General features: G+C 40.0%; 1 protein-coding gene across 14 annotated transcripts in view; it reads right to left on the reverse strand.

The window, feature by feature from the left end:
• LOC122869477 (protein 4.1-like) overlaps nt 1-22,958 on the reverse strand; it is a 107,236-nt gene that overhangs the window by 44,705 nt on the left and 39,573 nt on the right. Inside the window, exons 3-4 of one of the 14 annotated variants that reach the window (XM_044182568.1) lie at nt 11,956-11,990; nt 11,414-11,740 (exon numbers count right to left, since the gene is read on the reverse strand). The exons of the other annotated variants lie outside the window; for them this stretch is intronic. The gene's annotated coding sequence lies outside the window, so the exon portion shown is untranslated. The remainder of the gene's footprint in view (nt 1-11,413; nt 11,741-11,955; nt 11,991-22,958) is intronic. 14 annotated transcript variants of the gene reach the window in all.

The raw sequence follows: 22,958 nt of genomic DNA on the forward strand, positions 1-22,958 counted from the left end.
ACAAATTGTGGAAACGCTGTACCTCATTGTTTACGTATCCCAAAACTACTCTGGAATCCAGAAATACTCTTTGATTTGAGCATAGCAGAGTTCATCTCTCAACATGTTACTAACTGAGACTGAAACTACAGCTGCAGTTAGCTCGAGTCTGGGGATTGTAGTCAGCTTGGTAGGAGAAACACAGGCTTTGGCTATTACTAATGAACAGTGAATCTCCTCTTTGACATTTTTGGCTCTTAAATAGGTGCATTGTCCATAACCACTTGTGCTCGCATCAGAAAAGTGGTGCAACTCTATTTCTTTAAGTTCTCTGAAACTAGCAGGAAAGTAACAGCAAATTATGTTTACCTTGCCTAAGTTGGCAAAATCACGTTGCCAGCTCCACCTTGGCCTCAGGTCCCTGAGGCAGGGAGTCATCCCAGTTGATACCTTGGTGACACATTTCCTGCAAGATCCTTTTACCATGAAGCACGAATGGCGCCAGGAAACCAAGGGGGTCATAGATGGATGCAACAGTAGATAAGATACCTCGATGTGTTGCTGGTTGGTCTTTTAAAGTGTTATCAAATCCGAAACAGTCCCTTTCAACGTTCCATTTGATGCCTAAGGCCCTTTCTCATGGCATGTCTTTGAATCTCAAGTCCTTTGTTTCTGTCTCTATTGCACATTCAGATGATGGGATGCTTTGTAGAACAGCAGGGCTGTTTGAGATAAATTTGTGTAGACGGAGCCCTCCTTGCTTGCATATCTCTGTGGCCTCTTGTGCGAGCTGTATTGCCTTTTCAACTGCGTCTGTGCTTGTGACTCCATCGTCAACATAAAAGTCCCTTTCCATGAACTCAGATCCTGCAGGGTGTGTAAGACAGTGTTCTTTAGCCAAATACCTTAGACCGTAATTTGCACACCCTGGAGATGATGTCGCACCGAAAAGATGTACCTTCATCCTGTATACCTGTGGCTGTGTCTCTGTGTTGCCGTTTTTCCACCACAGAAAACTCAGGTAATCTCTGTCGCAACGCTGAACGTGAAACTGGTGAAACATCTTCTCTATATTGCACATTAGAGCAACAGGATGTTGTCTGAATCGAAGGAGGATGCCTGTTAGATTGTTAATCAGGTCTGGCCCTTGGAGAAGATATTCATTTAGACTTGTACCATTGTGTTTGGCTGAACAATCGAACACAACACGTAGTTTAGTGGGCTTTTTGGGGTGATAAATCCCGTGATGGGGAATGTACCATCGTTCACCTTGTTGTCCTTCATGGTGTACTTCTTCAACATCATCCCTTTCAATCATGTCTTTCATGTAAGCTATATAGTCTCTTTTGTAATTTTCATCTTTGTTGAACTTTCGCTTTAAGTGTTCGAGTCTGATTTCAACAAGCTTTCGGTTGTTGGGTAAGTGTGGCCTTTGTCTGAAAGGAAGAGGCATCTCATAGTGTCCTTGTTTGTTTTTCCTTATTCCTTCCTTGAGTTTGTCCAAAAAGATGAGATCCTCTTGTGAGACTGTGTTGTCACTTGCCTTTGTGTCCTTAAAATCTGACTCTAGCACGTCCATGGGAGTTACAATGGGTAATTCCTTTATTGTGATTTGATGACACAAACTTGACTGAGTTTCATTGATCTCAGGTGCGGAGCCTCCAACGATACTCCACCCTAGGTCCGTGCGGATAGCATATGGCTCCTCACCTTCTCCTAGTAGAACTTGTCTTGGAGCTAAAGTTCTGGGACAGTTAAATCCTATAAGGAGTCCAACATCACAACTCAGAAGAGGTGGTATCTTATCAGCAATTTCTGTCAGGTGGGGCCATTGCTTTGCTGTGTCACTAGTGGGTATGTTGTCATAGTTAACTGGGATAAAGTCTTTGGTATATGAGGGGGGTAGGTCGATGGAAATGTCTGAGTCATAACCTCTCACAAACATTCCAGTTACTCTGTTACTCTTAACAATAGAGTGAACACCAAGCATGGTAGTTAGCTTTAACTTTACGGGGTGAGAGTCCGCTCTTAGCTGTTTGCTTAATTCTTCACAGACAAATGTGCTGTCACTCTGTGTGTCTAGTAGTGCGTAAACTAATTGCTCTTTAGACGGGTCTGAACCGTAGACACCCACACAGGAACAATCATGGATGTGCTACTTGACTGACCCACCTTAGATATGTTGAGAGCTGTGACTGTCGCAGTTTCATTTGTAGTGCTTGGAATGGTGTTTCCATAGCTTTGAGACCTTTCATATGCCTTGTGATTGTCATTGTGAAGACAAGTGGGATGCCTTCCTTTGCAAATGTCACAAGTGTGACGATGGCAACAATCTTTGACATTATGGCCCACCTTTAAGCATCCATAGCACAGTTTATTGTCCTTAACATATGTGTGTTTCTCTTCTAAGGGCTGATCTGAAAAGTTAGAGCACTTTGACAACTGATGGGTTTCATCTTTGCAAAACATGCAGGGTACCTTTACTTTTGTGTAACTTGTCCTTGCCTTGTTGTTTTGTACCGTGGCTTGCGTTGTGAAGACTTGTGTGGATCTGTTTGGTTTAAAGTCTTTTGTGGACCTTTTCTCGTGAGATGCGTTGCATGAGTGAAGAGCATACAAAGAAGTGATCGGGTTGCATGCGATCTCCGCTTCGACTGCCACAAATTGTGCAAAGTCTTTAAAAGAGGGAAAATAAGTGTAACTGTGACATGTCGATTCCAGCGGGCTGCCAGCCAGTCAGGAACGTTCTGTAGTAACTTTTGATTTTCTTCACAGTCACTTAGTATTTCTAGGCCTGAAAAAAATCTGAAAATGTTCTTAATCCTTCAGCATCCTTTGAGCTTATTTTAGGCCATTTTGACAGTTTGTCTCTAAAAGCTCTCTGGACGATAAAGGGCGGTCCATAACGTTGGTCAAGCTTTTGCCATGCGTCCTTGTATGCCTCTTCATCGCTGCGAAAGAATGTGCCCTCAAGACAATTTTTTGCTGGGCCTGTAATGTACCTTTTGAGCAAGTGCAGCTTATCAGCAGGTGAGGAATATTGTTTGGTTGTATTTGCTGACTGTCCACATCCATGTTCATTTCTCTGTCGTAGATCTCAAGTTTTGCGCGAGCAGCTTGCATTTCCTTTTCTGCCTTTAAACGCTCAAGTTCGGATTCTATATCTTTCATTTTTTTCCCTTTGTTTAATTTCCTCCTGCACAATCTTATATTCTGCTTCCTTTACAGCTAACTCCGCCGCTGCATCAATCCTCTTGACTGCGATGCTTGAAGTGTCGGACTGCTTACTGACGCTAGACTGAGAAGCGGTGCCATAAATGGAGTGGGCATACTGATGTGACAGTAGCTGATGAAGGCGTTGCCTATCTACTTGCATCAAAATCCCCGTCTATTGCTGTTATACGTTCATTAAGTATTTTCATAATGTCCTTAGTTACTGCTTCACAAGAGTCCATTTTGCGTCTTGTTTCAGAGGATGGCATAGTATGCTCCCTTATTTCACTGCACACCTTCATCATGTCGTTCAAACCCTTTTCAATATCATCAGCCATTACACACAACTCGTGCTCTGATAAGTCAGTTTTTAAGCTTTCTCTGGATGTTCTGATTAGCCCTTTCCATTGTTCATAGAGACTCATCAGTTTTCTGTCCCTTTTCATCATTTCGTCTTTTTGGTAGGCTAGCATTTTCTCCGTTAGCACACTAGGCCGCTCTGAACGCCTGGGTAACGATAACTCGGTCGCAGCCTCCATTTTATGAAGCTCGGCTAATTGTTTTTCTTTGCGTTCAATATCTTCCTTCAACTCCTGTCTTGACATGCTCTCTGCATCTCCTTGATGTAATAAAGCTCCCCTTTCATTGATTTCTGTTTGTAGCCTACGTGTTTGCTCTTCGATACCGTCCATTTTCTGTGTCGTTGTAGCTCGCTGAGGAGAAGCTCTTACTGTAGCAGGCCCCCCCCGTACAAGGATGAGACTTTTACTGGTGGTTTTATGATGTTTAATCCTTTCCTTTGAACCTTAAACCATACACCATATCACCAACGTAAGAGCTGAAATGCATACAAAACATGTGACTGATTAGCTCACATTGTTCACATACTGCTGTCTTACATTGATGCAAAAAACGAACACATTATCAAACAAAATGATCATATCTCAACTTATTTAAATACCTTTTGCCTCCTTGGAGGGGCTGCAAATATGAATTTAACGTTCATCACTGCTCCGTGTCAAGTTACTGCCATATTTGGGTTAACAAGCTGAACACTGCAAAAACTGCACTAGCCAGCGCGCGCCCCAAAAGAAAGAAGGAAATGCGTAGCTTAAAACCGGAAGTCAACCATTTCACTATATAAATTTCAAAATAAAAGACAATTACCTTTTTTATAACAAAAATGTATTTATGGTTATTTACACAAAATAAACAACAACTACCGACAGCCATAATCCTTACAACCTTAACTAATATGTTGTCACTGGTTAGATTGTCAAAATTAGAAAAACAGCTTCAATCCCTGAAGAGCTACGTTAGCATTAATGACGGTTGCGTCCAGTTACCTAACTTATAGTTCCCTCAAACAATGTAACGTTATAATGAAGATGCATATCAGAGGGGATTTAGAAGTGGGCCAGGCCCAGGGCCAGTTTAAGTTTATGCAGGGCAACTTGATTGACCAGTCACTGGTTCGTCTGGCAGTGGTGGACTGGTCTGCTTATGAAAAGACTGTCGCTCTTCTTTAAGACGTGGAATCCCAATATATTAACAATGTGTCATGTCGAAGGTAAATTAAAGTTCAGAACTACTGTTACATTAGCCCTATAATGCAGCTGGCCACTCGACCATGAAATATACAGGTTGTGGACGAACTGGCAACCACTGGAATGGAATGGAAGGGGGGAGGGGGAGTGCGTCATCTAGTGGCCGGATGTCATAGCAGTAGTTATAGCACCTTTAATACTAAATAAAACAAAGATGCAAACAGTATAATGTTACAGTGAAGAGCAGCTAAAGACTTGATTTAGATTTTCATTCCATACTAATTTTAAATATTTGAATATATTTGTTCTACGTGTAGTGTGAAGGCGGCTACAAGTTTAATTTCATTGTGCAGCCCTGTGTTGTAGAATATACCTTGAACCTTGAGGTACTTTGCTTGAATTATGTAGTTTTGTTATGATTATCATTCTCCAAGTGTTGTTTTTTTCTTTCCTGTGCAGCCACTTTCCCACAAGCCTACCTCATCAACTTCTACTTCACTTTGTCAGCTTCTACATTTTTCTGGAAATCAGTTGGAATTTGTTGCCTTCAGTTTCAGGTTATAGGTGTGGGTGGACTGAACAATAACAACAGCTGAAGTGCAGCCAGTTTTGTCAGTTTAGAGAGGTGTGTACTGTAAGCATCTCTTACTCACTAGTGAGATACTGTATGTTAAAGTAATAGTTCGACATTTTGGAAAATATGTTTCATTTGCTTTTTGCTGAGAGTTAGATGAGAAGACTGATACTACTCTCATATCTGCCCAGTAAATATGAGGCTACAGCCAGGAGAAACTTAGCTGAGCTTAACATAAAGACTAGAAACAGGGGGATACAGCTAGCTTGTCTCTGTCCAAAGGTAACAAAATCCATCTACCAGCACCTCTTAAAGGTGGTGTATGCGATTCTGGAGAAATCCAATACCATGACAAATACCATGATACAGAGCGAACAATGACACAGCAAGTAATATAACTAACGTTAGCTAGGTTGTAGGTTAGCTCAGCTAGGTTGTGGGTTAGCAAACTGTCTCTACAGTTGCTGCTGCGAAGCTAACAGCCAGAGAGGACGAGACGTTTCCCAGAACCACCAAACCAGCTCCATACAGCGATACTCACAACTCTCCTGCTACTATAGCTAATATCACAACAACAGGATATCTTGGCAAACTAGAAAGTAAGCTGAATGTCCTTTGTCCAAGCCACTTGGTTTGTTAAGCATTTTCAGAGCCAGGGCTGTGTACAAACACAGAACGGGCAGCTAGTGGACCATGAGGAGATATTTGCTGAATTTGACAAAAAGACGTGGATTGGATTAGAATCGCATACCCCACCTTTAAGTTCACTTATTAACATTACATCTTGTTTGTTTAATTCATACAAAAAGCTAAGTTGTAAAAGTGACAAATTGAGGTTTTATGGGATTTATGTGCCCGGCTATTTCTTGGCCAAGCGCAATAACTTTATAACATAATAATAACTCTACTATATATATAGGCTATTGTAATATAATAACTCTGCTCATTACCTGACTGCGTCATGGCGACAACAAGACTTTTGACTTTGGTTTTTGTATGTATTAAACAAACTAAATATAAAGTGCTAATTAGTGAGATTTAGAGGAGCTGGTAGATGGTTTTTGTTACCTTTGGACAGAGCCAGGCTAGCTGTTTCCCCCTGTTTGCAGTATTTATGCTAAGCAAAGCTAACCGGCTGCTCGTTGTAGCTTCATATTTAACGGACAGATATGAGAGTTGTATCGAATCGATCTTCTCATCTAAGTCTTGGCAAGAAATCGTATGAGAGTATTTCCTAAAATGTCAATTGTTTTTTTCACACGAAACCTTAACATTCACTATGAATTATACAGATGGTTGAAAATGTCCTGCTGTTAAACTCCATTGTTGAGATGATATTGTCCATTTTTGGCCACTTGTTCAAGTGAGAAAGAAAAAGAAGCTGCCCATCAAACCCCAAAATACAAGGTACCCTGTGAATAGATATTTTTCTGATCCAGTGAGTGGATTCCACATCAGATGAAAAAGATGCCTATGACCCTGGAACATGTTCTTCTGTGACCTTTTATAAAAGGAGGACAAGGCACATAATGTGTTAACATATCCTCAGTTGGATTTGCTCAACACAGCATATAGGAATAATGCATGTGTATTATAAGAGTTCCCCAGACAATACTCCAGGACCTTGTATATAATCCAGTCTCAATATGACCCTGGAGGTCTCTCTGCTCCAGGAATGGCAAATTACATCAACATAATGGGGGATGTGGGCGATCATAGCTGATGACTGAGGCAGGAACACAACCGTTTCACACCAGTTCAGAGAAAAGACAACCACCCTCCCAACCAGGGATGGACATATTGCACGTGGTTAAAGGAGTGTGAAATGCTCACTCCTCCTCCTCTGCTGTGCTATCACAATCGTCCCATTACTTACAATCATAGTGATTAGACAGAAATAAAAAGTGAGGTATGTCCGCTCAGGGCCTCGTTTCGCCCTCGCTGTCATTGAGCTATAAGTTGCTAAGTCAATTTTCCCTCACTTGCTGAATCATGTATATGACTCCCAAGTAAACTCCCTGACAGGGGAGAAAAAACTCTGTCGGTTATCGTGTTCTGATGGCGAGGGAAGCAAACACACAGCGATGCCATGTTCTATTCTGTTCTGTTATCACGTTTGCATCCCGGTCCGATTCAGTCAAGCTGAAAATAACAAGCGTTCTCCCGTGTGCATTGCAGGTGCGCACTTTCTCATTCCATCCAAGTCAAACAGAAGCTGACGTCCCCCCCTCACTTAACATCCATCTGGGCTACGAGACACAACACATTCATCTACAGCTGTCTGTGTGAATATATCTGTCTCAGCTGTGCTGTGTTCACAGCAACAAATTATCTGAAAACTGCTCCAGTCTTATGGAAGTTTTTTGGCCTCTTTATTCAAATGGAAATGCATTTTGCAATTGGCAATTCAATTTGCAATTGGTAATTCAGTGTGTAAAGTGGCAATGCAATCTTGAATTCAGTTTGAATTATTTTGATTAAAAATTAAAATGAAAGCTCAATCGCATTTCATATTGCCATGGTTTTTTTGGTCTCTTTATACAAATGCAATTCATTTTGGCATTGGTAATTCAATGTGCCAGCAAAACAGCGACCCTGGTCTATTGCATTTACATTTACTTGTCTTTTGGTGTCAAATAGAAATGAAATCTGTCAGTCTTCTCATCGAGGCGGGTCTTCAGTTAAGACGTCACTTCCTCGTTCAGTGATTGGGTAACAGCCGGTACTTCTATGCTTCGACCACACTGACACTGTTCTTCTTGATGGGTGAGTTGCATTCTACCTCAGATAACGTCCATATGTTCAAACTAGAGTTCAGACATTAGTTTATTACAATTGGGCCATTGTTGTCATTTTGTATTAATCTACATCCTCATGCTGAGGCATTACAAACTAATGCTAGCTAGGCCTGGGTAAAGTTAGTAGCTTGCTAACAACCTAAGCTAACGCTAGCAAAGTAACTTACTAACTAAGCTAACTGCTGGTTGCTCACTAATTGAGTAGGGTGTCTCTGCAGAACAGAGACTTTGAGAGGGCATGGTAACTCAATCATTTTTTTGGCCAGTCAGAGGCTTATAATCAAAAACTGATTTCACCAATACACCACCTGAACCAGTTGTCAATCAGTTTTTAATTCAGCCAATCACTTTACAGTACTATAAAGGGGGAGGTACACAAACAGCTCACACTCCATCAATTTGTTTTGTACGGTTTACGTGGATTTCCATTTCTTTATGCTTCATTCGATTCAACCGAAGAAGTTGTGATGATATAGCAGCCAGGCTAACAATAAATATTCGTAAGATCTTTATTGTAAAATAATGTTACTGCATACAACCTGTCGTAGCTCATTAGCTGCCAGCATCTAGCTTTCCTACAAATGCTGTTCTAATAAACTTAGGACGTGTGATTTCTAAAATGAGCAGTGGTGAAAGTTACTATACTCTGTTATGATCAAAAGTTGTCTACTTCCACTTTAAAATGTTGATTAAAAATGTTGCTGTCTGTTGATACTTTGATCCTTCAACTGAAAACTTCGGATCGAAACATTGAGAAACAAGGCAACTTTGCTTCTTCGTGTCGAACCTTCCCCTTCTCCTATAAGAAAGATGATTAGGACTGGTTCAGGTGGCATATTGGTGAAATTCGTTTCTGATTGACAGTGGATTGTAAGCCTCTGAAATAAAAAAAGATTGACAGTTACCACGCTCTCTCAAAGTCTCTGGTCTGGAGAAATACATACTTGCACTAATTTACAATGCTAGTGTGTGTTTGGGAGACAGATAGTAGTTATCGAGCTTGTTGATGTTTCCTGTTATTTTGATCTTAATATGCAGCATTGATATAACATATTGGATAAGTAGATGTAGCCCAATAGTAATTTCTTTGTCTGCTGATGAAGTTTACACTTAAAGAAATACTGTAAATTTCTCAGCAAAACTGAAGTAGTAACTAGCTACCATAACAGAAAATTCCAAGGATTTGACATGAACATAAATTATGCTACAAATATTTGTCATAATGCCTATTTTAATTGCAGTTCACCTGGAAGATGTGGTGCTTTGTTGGTTAAAATGATTGGACTGTACTTATATAGCTTTCTGACTACTCAAAGCGCTTCAACTTCACCAGCGATGGCAGAACTGCTCATTAAAGTAACTCATCAATTTAGGGTTCAGTGTCTTGCCCAAGGACACTTTGACATATGAGCTGGGGGAAGCCAGGATTGAACCGCCGACCTTCCGATTGGTACAATACGACCTTCCGATCGATAATACAAAACAATTTGTTTGTGCAATTACATTTTTTTAGGTTACGAAATCAGGGTGAATCAGTGGGTGAACTCCCTCTGGCATTTCCTCCTCTCATTTCACTTTGCAGCAAGCACTTTAAGGAGGATCAGCTCATGCAATAATATAATATTATAAAGAGTACGGTCTAGACCTGCTCTATAGGACAAGTGCAGTGAGATACCTTCTGTTATGAATTGGTGCTATATAAATAAATTGAATAAGAAAGACTTACTTTTCAGTAAATTCATAAGATCATGTCATAATAATTTTAAATGTGAGAACGGTCATACACACACACACACACACACACACACACACACACACACACTAAGCCATAGTGTTCAGAGGAAATGTGCCCATTTCAGGTTTTGAGTCCTGCACTGAAGCAAACCTCGATACACCTGGTCTGACAAGCTAGTATGTATATGATACATATTGCCATCTATCAAGTCTTCATTAATGTGTCTTGCTTTAACAGGAAAGGTATCCACACGGTGAAAAGTGAATGACCACATACGGGAAACCTGATGTATTGAGCAGCGTGTGTTTGGTGCCATCCATGTGGCTGTGGACAAGGGAGACCACGTGGACATCATCCTCTACTCTCAAAATACTTGCTACAATCAACTTACAGTTCATTTTTTCTGATGTAAAGACAGACCTACAGGTTACAGTAATAGTTTATGTGAATCATTGAAGGATCTCTCCAATTTAGTTATGGGTTCAACTTCTTTTTTGCTATAACTGACAGTCATTGCATATTTTTACAAATACAGTTTAAAGAACAAGTGGGCTGGAGTTCAAGGATGAAACAACCCCAGTGCACTAGTTCACCCAAGTGAAAAATACTTTCCAGTTTTAGATTAACAGGTCTAGATTAGGAAACATCTGGAACATAATATCTCCTGTAATAGATGTGTACTGCTGTTACCATTTAAATCTTTACTCATAATGATAATATCCTGTGGAAATATCTTTTATCAGTATATTAAAGCTAAGTTTTAATAGTTTTATTAATAGCTGCGTGGAAATTATATTTAGTTGAAGAATGTGATTTGATTATTGTAAATATTGATATTAAACTTAGTTCCGGAATTGTACCATATGAGAAATACACTTAGAGCAACAATTTAATAAATTACTTTATTGCACATTAAAAATAACAGTAAAAATATTTTAGGATCTATCAATACACTGAGGTGGACCAAGGTCAAGGTGAGTTTAATTATCCTTAGACAAATTTACATACTGAAATGAGGTTGTAGGCTTTCAGTGCTGCATCACAAATAGTAATAAGCATCAATAAATAAAAATAGTTGACATGATAACACATAGTACAGAAACAGTAACATTACTTTTATATGTAATGCGTAGTTTAAAAAGCCAGTGCTGCTGTTTATATAAGTACTGGAGGCTGGGATGGAATGGGAGAAGACATTAGGAAGCGCACAGATGGTAAAGGTGAACACTGATATGGCTACAAGTGTTATTTTTCAATAAAAACATATAACATCAAAATCTATCAGCCATCACATAAATTATGTCTTGACCAGGTGATAACAAACAAAACAAATAAAAGGTCAACTTCAACAATGGAGAAAATGTCAGGCATGGACACTTTTTTCACCGTTTTTGGAGTTGGGCTTTAAGGCAATTAGCAATTCTATGTAAAAATACTCTTTACTGTAGGGATGAAATGAAGTTCATCATACAAAAATAGCCCAGGAGTGCCAAACCTTATGTGATGGTGATGTACAAAGCTGCAACTTAAACAATAAAGAAATGTAGCCATAACACTGTTCACAAACCTGTGGGCCTCATCTGTCTTCCCCAGACTGCAAGCAGCTGTTCCACCTGGATTGCTGAGTGAGGCAGGTAATGTGTGGAGAACAGTGATGACATGCAGGTGATGCAGGTCCGAGCTGGGTGCTGGTGACCTCAGGTCAGTCAACTGCAGGTCAGTCAACTGCAGTGGATGAGGAGGACACCTAGTATTGCTCTTACTGGTAGGGACTCGTCAGAGAAGGTTCTTCACCTCAGAACAACCCAGATATCATTCGTACCAAGGTTGGTCCTCATGGTCTCCGCAGCTCCCTAAGCCCCATGTTGGACTGATCATCTGACATCAACTTTGGCTGTGGATGGAAAATACATTGCAATAGTGACTGATATATCCTGATGTAGCGTAGTGACAAAAAGTAAAAGTTGGAAAACCCTGACGAGCTAGCTACCATATGTTAATATGACTGCAGTATTCTCCTGTTTCAGAAATACTGAACAGAATTATCGTTCAAAACAGTCTGCTATAGTGCTTTATGATAATCAGAGAAGAAAAAAAAATAGTACTCACTTGTGTGGTATTGTGTGTGTGCAGCATGGTCCCAGCTGTCAGAAGGATATATTAAATATACATAAAATAATTAAAACTGAATTGAGGTTTGCATTGCCACTTTGCATATTGAATTGCCAACTGCAAAATTAATTGCCATTTGAATAAAGAGACCAAAAAACCATGGCAATATGAAATGCAACTGATTGAACTTTAATTTTAATTTTTAATCAAAATAATTAACTGAAGTGAGGATTGCATTGTCACTTTGCATATTGAATTGCCAATTGCAAAATGCATTTTCAAATTGCATGACCAAATTGCACATTGAATTGCCAATTTCAAAATGCATTGCCATTTGAATAAAGAGGCCAAAAAACTTCCATACAGTCTAACCATTTCTGTTCTGTGGACATTTTTCCGTTCTGAATACATTAACAAGCACACAGCCAACCATGACAAGTTTTGTAAGCATACCCAAATCGATAATTACTGTTGCTTTGAAGTGGCCATAAAGGATTTGTACGATACACGTCAGCCAATAATGAAAAAGACATGCACACAAAACTGAGAATAGAAATCACATAATCCAAAGTTAGTTTGTGGTAAATGGGGTCTCTTATTGAGACATCTTCTCATGAAATCAGATTAATTGCCAAATTAATACAGATAGATGTCATAGAGCGATGCAGTAGAGCCCTGCGAATGTATTAATTTCCTGTAACAGACCATTACCCACAATCGCCTGTCAACCCAGCGACCGAGACCTCTGCAGAAAGCACCTTACAGTGCAGGAATACACTGCGCGTTTCCTTTATTGTACATTGTGTGCAGTTCACTGACAATGTCTGCCTTTGATATCTACCATCAGTAATAATGATTCATCACAGAAAAAAGCACATTGTTTCCTTGGAGGGTTATGAAACGCCACTCTTCTCTAACAAGCATAGCCTTTTCCCTTGTTTCTCTTGCCTCTTTCTCTTTCTCTTTATTCTCATCAGAGGTAAGCTTTAATCTAAGTAAGGCAAGTGGAGGGAGACTGAGACAGGGAGCACGCATGTCTGTGGAAGAGTACTGGCTCAGCTCCTAGATGTAGTTGCCATGGTAACAGCATAGAGTACTCTTTTTTCACACCCGATCATCTCTCTCCTCAGTGGAGTGACAGAGAAACAGAAAGACAAACTGAACAAGGAGGGAAGATGAGAGGCCAAAAGATGAGGCGGCCAAAAAGACAGAGGGATCAAGGATAAACTGAAAAGATAAGAAATGACAAGAGGGAGGAAATAAGCTGATGTGGCATTGCGACTCACAGGAAATGTCAAACAGCCTCCCCTCTGGTTAGCTGTGGAGGAGCTGCACATTGCTGCACACAGGGATGGATGGGGAGTTTGAAACAGAGATGCAGGCCGCTGCTGCTAACTCCCACTACCATTTACCAGCAAACATAACCTGTTCCTCATCTGAGCCCTGACAGCGCACAGTCATCACTGTTTGGACAATACACAACTCTAATTATTGTACAATCCATGGCTCTGCTCTGTGTTCTTAATAACATTTATCTATTAGCATGCACTGAGCGCACAAAGCAGTCAAGTAATGACAAAGAGAACTGCACTGGCTAAAGAGAAAGACAGAACACAGTAGCGACTACAATGCATCCCCCACTAGCTTGTGAATTATTTTCATATGGATTCAATTATTGCTGCAATATAGTCATGTGAATGAACACACAGGTCTGCAGCTACAGCTATCATTCATGATTCATCAATGTTTCATTAATATTAAATTTACATACATTTCACTTGGAAAAAGAGTCACAAGTGCACATCATGAGTGCTTTTACTATAAGGAATGTTCAAGTGTTGATCTTCTAGTTTAAGGTCAGATTCATGTTAGCAGGGTCAGAAGCACTCTGGACATCTAGTTTCAAATTATATTAGGGGAAAGAGGAATGCAGTCAGAGCGAGAAAACAATATTGATGAGTAAAAGTAGAAAGAATTTACAGTATTACTGTTGGATGGTGAAGATACTATAAAGACAGTAGATGTCACTTCTGTAGAAAGTGATGTGTATGAGTGAGCCTCATATTAAAAAGGCACACAGAGCTAAAGTCCTGTCCCACTTGAGGGCTTGAGCTCAAATACAGGTGCAAAGTGGAAGAAGTTATTTGAATTGTTCAGAGGTAAAACTCCTGTTTTATTTTCTACAAAGACAATGTAAGGTGACCAATAGCTGGAGTACAGGGCTTGGATGGTTATGAAACTGCTGGTTCAATCATCAGTCAAAAGATGAGCAACTGCATTAAAATAATGCCTGGTTGTTTTTCCATAAGGTGGCAAAGGTACAAGCCTTTATACATAAAAACACAAGGAGAAAAGTCTGAAAACAGTGCCCACTAAGCTCAAAATCCTATTGCGTCCACTGCTAACGGTAAGCTTAAGTTAATGGTTAGCCTACTCTTTGTAGAAACCTAATAATAAATTAATTCAGTTTATATCAGTTCAGTTTTAGATTCTAGGTCAATTTTGGAAGAATTCATCAACTATGGTGCTGTGTTTTGTTCCCAAATCCAAAAACTATTTGGATTTGCTACATTTTTAATTTGTTACAGCTCTAATATGTAACTGAGATCTGACTAGCTTCTTCTCCATAGCATCTGAGGCTGAAACTCCTGGTAAGTATTTAGAGACAACCAACCATACCAAACTAAGAATAAAGCCATACTAGCAGCTCTGTGTGGCTGTACTTATGCACAATGGTGCTTTGAGCTAAATGCTAACATCAGCATGCTAACATGCTGATAATGACATGTTGATGTTTAGCAGGTACAACTTTAACCATTTTCATTAGTTTAGCAGGTATCTGGTCATAAACCAAAGTATTGGACAGTTAAAATTTTGACCTGATGATGGAGCTAGATGGAAAGTCACATGGCTCACCAAGTTATTACTATTTATTCCAAGGGTGACTTGAATATCTGTACCAAATTTCATGTCAATCCAATATTTGTGGTAACATTTCACTCAAAACCACAAACCTCAACCTCATGGTGGTTTCAGTGGGAAAATACTTCCATAATCAGCAACAGCCAATCCCACTTCGCAACTCTGTAGTATTGGCCTATCAAGTTTTTGCATAAAGTGTTTATTTATAAAAAGTTCAAATGTGATACTGGAGTTTTCTGTCCATATAAGTTCAGTAGGCATCTGCTACTGTACTGGGCAGTAAAATCTGAACACCTCATCATGTTGTCAACAACTCTGGCTCTTCCCCCTAGAAAGCAGCAGTGCTTCTGTCTGGCATGTCTCGGCCCCACTAATCCATCGCACACTGCAATATTCAATCCAATTTTATTTATATAGCACCAATTCATAACAGAAGTTATCTCATTGCACTTTTCCTATAGAGCAGGTCTAGACTGTACGCTTTATAATATTATTTACAGAGACCCAACAAATCCCACCATGAGCAAGCATTTGCTCATGTCAGCAATATGTCAGTGACTGTTCATAGAGTCATTCAGAGAGAAGGAGATGGAAGGCTCAAGGACACTGCTGTCATTTACCAACGTCATACACAGTGACAACATCAGTGTAATACTGATGGAAACCACCCAGGCATTGCCCAGAGCACTTTTTTACAAAGCACCATGCGTTAAGAGATGCAGTGTGTTTTTCCACTCCAGTGGTATTCTTTTCCTAAGACAACAGATGAGGCCTGAGTGGAAAGACTAAGGCTGAAGTAAAGTACATCCACAACAACTGCATGACTCTTCAAGCTTTACATTCCTGCAATCATTCCTGAAAAAAGACTACGTTTCCTCTACGCAGCTGTAGAAATAGTACATGCTCACCTTCCTCTCAGCAGACTAGATATCTGAATGCAAAGCTGCAAAAAGTTTAGTACTTGGCTATATTAAAGACTCTTGCTCTCAGATGAATATCAACACACACAGTTGCAGATAGAGAGCAAAATTACCAAGAGCCAGCGGCAGGCTCTGTAGAAATTGCTGCAGAGACGTCATTCTGTCACAGTGTATCTAATGGAAGCTGACCTTTCTCATGCTGTGCTGAAGACCACTGGTGCATGCACGAGGAGGGACATCTCAATGCAGACGGATCTGTCCCAGAAGCTGCAAGACGCCATGCACCACAGGGACTACAAATGCAAAGTTTTTTCCTCTCATACTTCTTCTATCGTCCCCCCTCTCACAGCTGATACTGTGATAAATGAGCAAAAGCAGCTTAGCTACAGGGAAACATAGCAGTTTGAGAGCATGCTAATGGGAGTTTAGAGCACGGAAATGAGGACATGGGTGTGGGAACCCATGGGCGGTTGTACAGGCATCATCATGAACCTCAGGGGCAGAGAGACACATGGTGGCAAGACAAAGCTTGTTGGCTTGTAAGCGCACTGTCGAAGCTGTGCTAAATTCTTAGAACCAGAAAAATGACACACAGATTTATGCTTCTTAAAGGCATTACCCTTCATATGCTTGTTTTTGAGATATTCCCTTTTGTCTCTTGTGAGTGTTTTCAGGCTACAATTGTCAAAGTCTCTTCCAAAACAAGTCTTCTGGCAGTTTCTGTTTCTTCTCACCGCCCACTTTATGTCTAAGTAATTATTATTTCATGGCTAGGGCTCAAATTCTCTTCACCAAAGGTAAATAATATGAGAATATGTTGTACTAATTATGAAAAACACACTTTTATCCCTTCAGATGCATACAGTATATTGCATGTAAATTAATCTTGAGTCTAACACTTTCAGATGTGAGCATATGTGACTCCTGTTTAATCATTTCCTGTCAAACAGTCGTGTCACATTCTCAAAGGCCAGTGTGTAACTCTCTCAGCGTGAAGCCTCCGCTGTGCTCCAGTTCATGAGAGACTGTCACAATGGTTGCACATCCCAAACCAGATTCTCCACAACTATAATCTATGATTCAGTCTATTTACCATTTACCATTTACCACAATTTCAGCTGTTTTTTGGCTTTAGTAAAGTGCTGATGACAAAAAACAGCAAACAGGTCAGTATGGTTTCAATAATGTTGCACTTAATGTTGCTCATTTTAGCACCTGAATGAAAATGTACTCACAAACATTTGTAGTGTTTAGTGTCGCAGGGTTAAAGGTAATTTGATCACAAAAAAATAAGCATTGTTAAGATGCTGACAATATTAATATATCACTTGGTCATATTTATTAGCCTAGCGACTGTCAGCAGGCAAACTGGTTAAACTTAAGACTTAAAGTCCCTTACCTTACCACTTTAAAGCATACTTTCTATTCAGTTCACAAGTTCAAACCTAAAATACAAGATACTCCAGAGTCCTAAAACTCACCAGATTCCCAGACAAGATGCTGTTTGTTCTCCATTAGATGAGGAGAGCTTGAATGTGCTGCAGTTTAAATCAAGATGTCAATAAATCCACATCTCTCAACATTTCAAACAGGACTCGTCTGATGACCCAAACTGCTTGAAGTTTTGCCTCAGCACGACACACACAGTTAGTCTCACTCTCATTTTCCCCTTCCCTTTGAAGAAATGCACCAACACACACACACTCAATTTCATTTCACTTTCTGCATTAGGTCTATTTTAATAAATGTTTCTTATGTATAAATTTCATATTTATTAATTTTTTTTTGCAGTTTTTTTTCGTCAACTGTGATATGTTTACAAGCATCTAGCTTTTCTTCTCACTCGCACTGTTTACTGTACTTTGTCACTATGTTCATTTTTATACAGAAATAAATCAACTGCCTTGCAATCAATTTGAAAGCAGACAGTGATTGCAGAAGTATTTGTTGACAACACAGGCCACCATTTAAGCCCCTATCAGACATGTACCTTGATGTGATGACAATTTGACATGTTGGCCTAATGTTTGAATAATGTCTGAATGATGTCTAATTTACTTTTATGTATGTTTCCAACACAGCGTGAATTTTTTGGAATTTGGTAAAACTACACCATACTACCGAAAATTATAACTATTTTTCACAGAGAAATTGAATTCCTCTTATCTGCGGCTGTGGCTTGGTGGTAGAACGGAAGGTCGGAGGTTCGATCCCGGCTTTCCCCAGCCCACATGTTGAAGTGTTGGGCAAGACCCCAAATTTCTCCTGAGGGCTGAGCCCTCGATGTGAGAGTGTGTGTGAATGATTAGTTAGCTTCCTTGAACTGATGAGCAGTTAGCATCAGTGTATGAATTTGTGTGAATGGGGTGAATGTGATATGTAGTGTGTGAAGTGTCCGAAGTGAGTGGTCGGAAGACTAGAAAGGCGCTATACAAGTACATTCCATTTACCACTTACCATCTGATTGGAACCTTTGGTAACTTTGGTGATTCATAGTAAAAGTATAAGATAAAAGCTGCTGTTTTCATCTTTGGACTTCAGCACTATAAATGTTAATTGCAGCAGAAGTTCATAAAAAACTCATCAGATCGACACTACAGTGTGCTCAGATGGGAACAATTCAGAAAACTTAAGAGGGTTGCATGAAATTTTGACAAAAATGGGCCTCCTGCTAGCTCCCAGCGGCAGCAGTCTCTGCCAGCTGAACACATCCTGCTGCTGCCCAGCTAGCTAGAGCAGCACTCAGCCGCTGTTGACTGTGGGCCTGTGCATCAGCATGGCTGGTCGCCACACAAAGAGGCAGCGGCTGAAGTGCATGAGTCAGTGTGTAAGTGTTTGTTTGCTTGCCTATGTTCTTCCACACCTTTTCTCCACGAACGCACACACACACCCCAGGCCTAAGCTTTAACATCATCCAAGGTAGAGCTGTGCACACTCCAAAAAAAGGGGCCGATTCACATTCTCCATGCCAGGATGCAGAGAATGAAGCTGTGGCATGGCTATCTAAGGCTCTTCCACATGCAAGCAAAATACTGCAGTGCCACAACGCTGTGAGGAGAGGACACACAGGAACGAAGGAAGAGGAGACAACGTGTGCGGTGTCTCTGTAACAAATTGCCAGACTGATCCACAACCAAGAGATTATTTCACAAAACACTATGGCAACAGAGCCTGCAGCACCACCCACTGTGCCTGCCATGGCCCATTTGAAGCTCGTTCCCCAGTGCACATGGGAGAAGGTGGCACAAGGCCACACCATATGGTATTCTATGTGGCGAGCTGCAGCACTCTGCAGGAAAGCTGAGCTGTGAAAGTAAGGATCCCGTCCCTTGGACTAATTAATGTCTCTGTGATCAAGGAGGTTTTCTTCATAACCGGAAGACCCTTCACCAAACAGCACCTTTGCCATGCCACTCAAACAAGCAAAAAGGCATCCCGCTTTACATTTAAAACAGATGGTGGTTTGTGATCGTGACTGCAGATGAACCCACAAGGTCTCTCTCTCTCTCTCTCTCTCTCTCTCTCTCTCACACACACACAATGCCCTTTGTGATCTGAGCCTGGAATAATAAGCAGTTAGTGTGTTATCTGCTAACAGCTCCATTACAGCATGCAGATAAAGCTGCATAGATCTCAGCAGGTGCAACCCAGCAACAGTGCTCTGTAATAACAGTGGAAGCTTCCACAGTGACATGTAATTATCATGTGCTGAGGTTGAGACTAGCTTTAAAAAATCATCATTCAGGATCTAATATTAGCTTCAGTATGCCTTGCATTTATATTAAGGTTGTATTGATAAGGTGTTCTCTAGGTGGTAGGTGCTCTGTTGTCAACTGGTCATATTGAATGTAGTTTTTCCTCTCACACACAGACACAGTAAAGGGCATAAATTCAGAACTCAAAACTGTTTGTTTTCTATGACTTACATTATGTAATAAAACCAACCAGGAATGAAGCTGCTAGACATTCCTGTATTTACTTTACAAAGAGCAAAAAGTTCAATCACTTTTTGAGGGTTTACATAAGGCTTTACAGTGTACCACAAGGCATACAGGGGTCCTTATATTCAGTTATTTTTAAATTTAAAAATTAGATGGATAAATGAATCAGGAACTGTATCTAAAAAATGTGTAAAAGCATAAATGTGTGAAAGGCATTTGATATTCTTTTTCCCCCCACAGAAATCTAAATGTCAGCAGACAAAGAGTGAGCGTACCACAGATGTGACTGTGGAGCTGCACTGAATCAGTTCACTAAAAATAAATGATTGAAACAAAATAGATGACTAAAAAGAAAATAAGAAGAAAATAAGCAATAACAGCAAATGACAACACAATATCTGAATATTTCATAAAAGCAAACAAACAGGAAACAGGGAGTTCATTAAAATCAAATTTGAACGTGATGTTCAGTGAACTGTGAAATCACTACAGGCTGTGACTGCAATCTAAAGATAAGATATTTAGAGTTTGCAGTGGGCTACATTTACCTCTAGTGAGGCACCAGCCATAACAACAACATCTCCACCCTCCACCTGTTCTGCACTGAACGCTCAGCTGTGGTGGTTATTAAGTCATTCCTATCTTTTTTTGTTTAAAGTTATCATCTTTAAGATTTTCATGAAATCAAACCCCATTTTTGATTGATACTATGTATGGTCAGCATTTTTCTGTAATACCCATTCAACAAATTTACATTCAGTAATTATTTCACTATATAGCAGTTTTTATTGATAGTGGCAGAGTCTGCCATTCCTACACTGGATTCAGATTGCCTACTAAGCACAATGGATTCACAGAACAATGATGTAGCATGTAATCCAGTGTTACTGTTTGTAATTTTATCTCTTTTCTTCTACCTTCTTTATTAAATAATGTGTTTGTTTGGCTGCACTGTACACAGATACACCAGCTGCTCCTGTTGCATTTCTGACAAAGTAGCTGCTCTGGAAGTGTTTTCTGTAGTTTTAAAACGCCATTGCTGTTACCACGGTAACCACAGGTGTTGCCAAATCAACCAGGACTCAAATATCTCAGGGATTACAACTTTACTTTAAACACCTATAATATACGAATAGCAGGGTTTTCCCTAGGTTTTTAGATGGCTTAGGTGCTGTGCAGCAGTTGGGGGGGGGGGGGGGATCATTAGGTCTGTTTTGGACCATTATTATCACTATAGATACACCCAAAAATCTTAAAGACAAAACTTGCTAGATAAATAATTATATATTTTTATTAAATATTATTTAATATTTAGCCTATAGCCTAGACCCTGGGTTCCCAACTCCAGACCTCCAGGCACCCCTACCTGCCCATTTTCCAGTTGTCTGTGCTCTAGCACACCTGAATCGGCTGATGCTCAAGCCCTGATCCAACAGTACGGGCTGGTGAGTTGCATCAGGTGCATCAAGTGTGTTCAAAACATTACACGATAAGTATGTTACTAACTACTTTTGTTGTATTATTGATTTTTTTTCCACTACTCTGGGCCAATAAACTGCATACGGTAGATCACTCGCATGTTATGGATTCACAGGTTATAGAAAATTAACATTTTTAATACAGTCATAGTATTTAACCATCATGCCTCACTTACTCTTAGGACCTTAGAGGACAAAAATGACCATAGTGAGCCCATTAAGCGACAGTCTTATTGTACTTGTTCGCCATCTACCTAAGTATTTGGCACTCAGTTACTGTGATGAACATCGTTTTATGTGCATTAGTAAACAACCAGTTTGGACCCGGCCTTCTAACAGAATGACTGTAGATGATTCGCTCTCATCAGCAATATTATGTACTGCTTTCTACTTGTAGGTCTACTATACTTTCTAGTCAACAAATTTATTTCCCATTCAGTGACATTTACATCATTTTAGAAGTGCTTACAGTGATCGGTTTAAGCCTTTTGGCTGGCTAGTTGACAAAAGTTGACTTATCGAGAGGGCTCATCTGCTTCACTGTGGTGAATTATGCTAGCTAGCTAGCTCGATAGCTAACAATCACAATCTTCAAAATTATAGATAAATATGCCCCTTGTTTTCTTAGACACCATACATTGGCTGGGAAAAGGGGAGAGAGGAAAGAAAATAGCGTAGATCAGAATCAGAAATACTTTATTGATCCCCGAGGGGAAACTCTTTCATTACAGCTGCTCACTATCACGTCAATGCACACTTGAGAATCGAAGGAATAGGCGTACTAAGCAAATCAAAATATATTACGCTATAATATAAGTATAAAAGTTAAAAGATATAAGTATAAAAACTAAAATAAGTGTAAGTACCAAAGTGGATTTAGAGGTTGATAAGTGTATATAATATAAAGGTATAATACAATGTAATAATATAAGTAATAAGTAATAGTGCAATAATGAGTACTGTCAAGTTAAGTGTAGCTTATTAAGATGATTATGAGACAGTGGATATTGCACAGCAGTAATAGAAGTATGAATAAACATCAATAAATAGGGAATTTACTGAAAATATATATATATTTTATATGTATATATACTGAAAACAGAGTATATTGCACAGGAGTAATAAACAGACAATATTGCACAATTATTTCAAGTATTGCAGTGATATAAATGATCCAATATCCAGTTTAGTGACTTAGGGTCATATAGACTAACACTTAGAGGGAGGAGTTAAAGAGTTTGATGGCCACAGGCAGGAATGACTTCCTGTGGCGCTCTGTGGTGCATTTTGGGGGGGATGATGTCACTGGCCTTACGGATCAGTTTGTTGAGTCTGTTAGCGTCCGCTACCCTCAACCTGCTGCCCCAGCATGCAACAGCATACAGGATAGCACTGGCCACCACAGACTCATAAAACATCCTCAGCATTGTCCGGCAGATGTTGAAGGACCTCAGCCTCCTCAGAAAATAGAGACGGCTCTGGCCCATCCTGTAAAGCGCTTGAGTGTTCTTAGCCCTGTCCAGTTTATTGTCCATGTGTACTCCCAGGTACTTGTAGTCCTCTACAATGTCCACACTGACCCCCTGGATAGAAACCGGGATCACTGGTGCCTTGGCCCTTCATAGGTCTACAGCCAGCTCCTTAGACTTTGTCGCATTGAGCTGCAGATGGTTCTGCTCACACCATGAGACAAAGTTACCCACCGCAGCCCTGTACTCAGTCTCATCACCCCCGCTGAT

This window comes from Siniperca chuatsi, linkage group LG2 (assembly GCF_020085105.1).
Source record: "Siniperca chuatsi isolate FFG_IHB_CAS linkage group LG2, ASM2008510v1, whole genome shotgun sequence".
NCBI lineage: Eukaryota > Metazoa > Chordata > Actinopteri > Centrarchiformes > Sinipercidae > Siniperca > Siniperca chuatsi.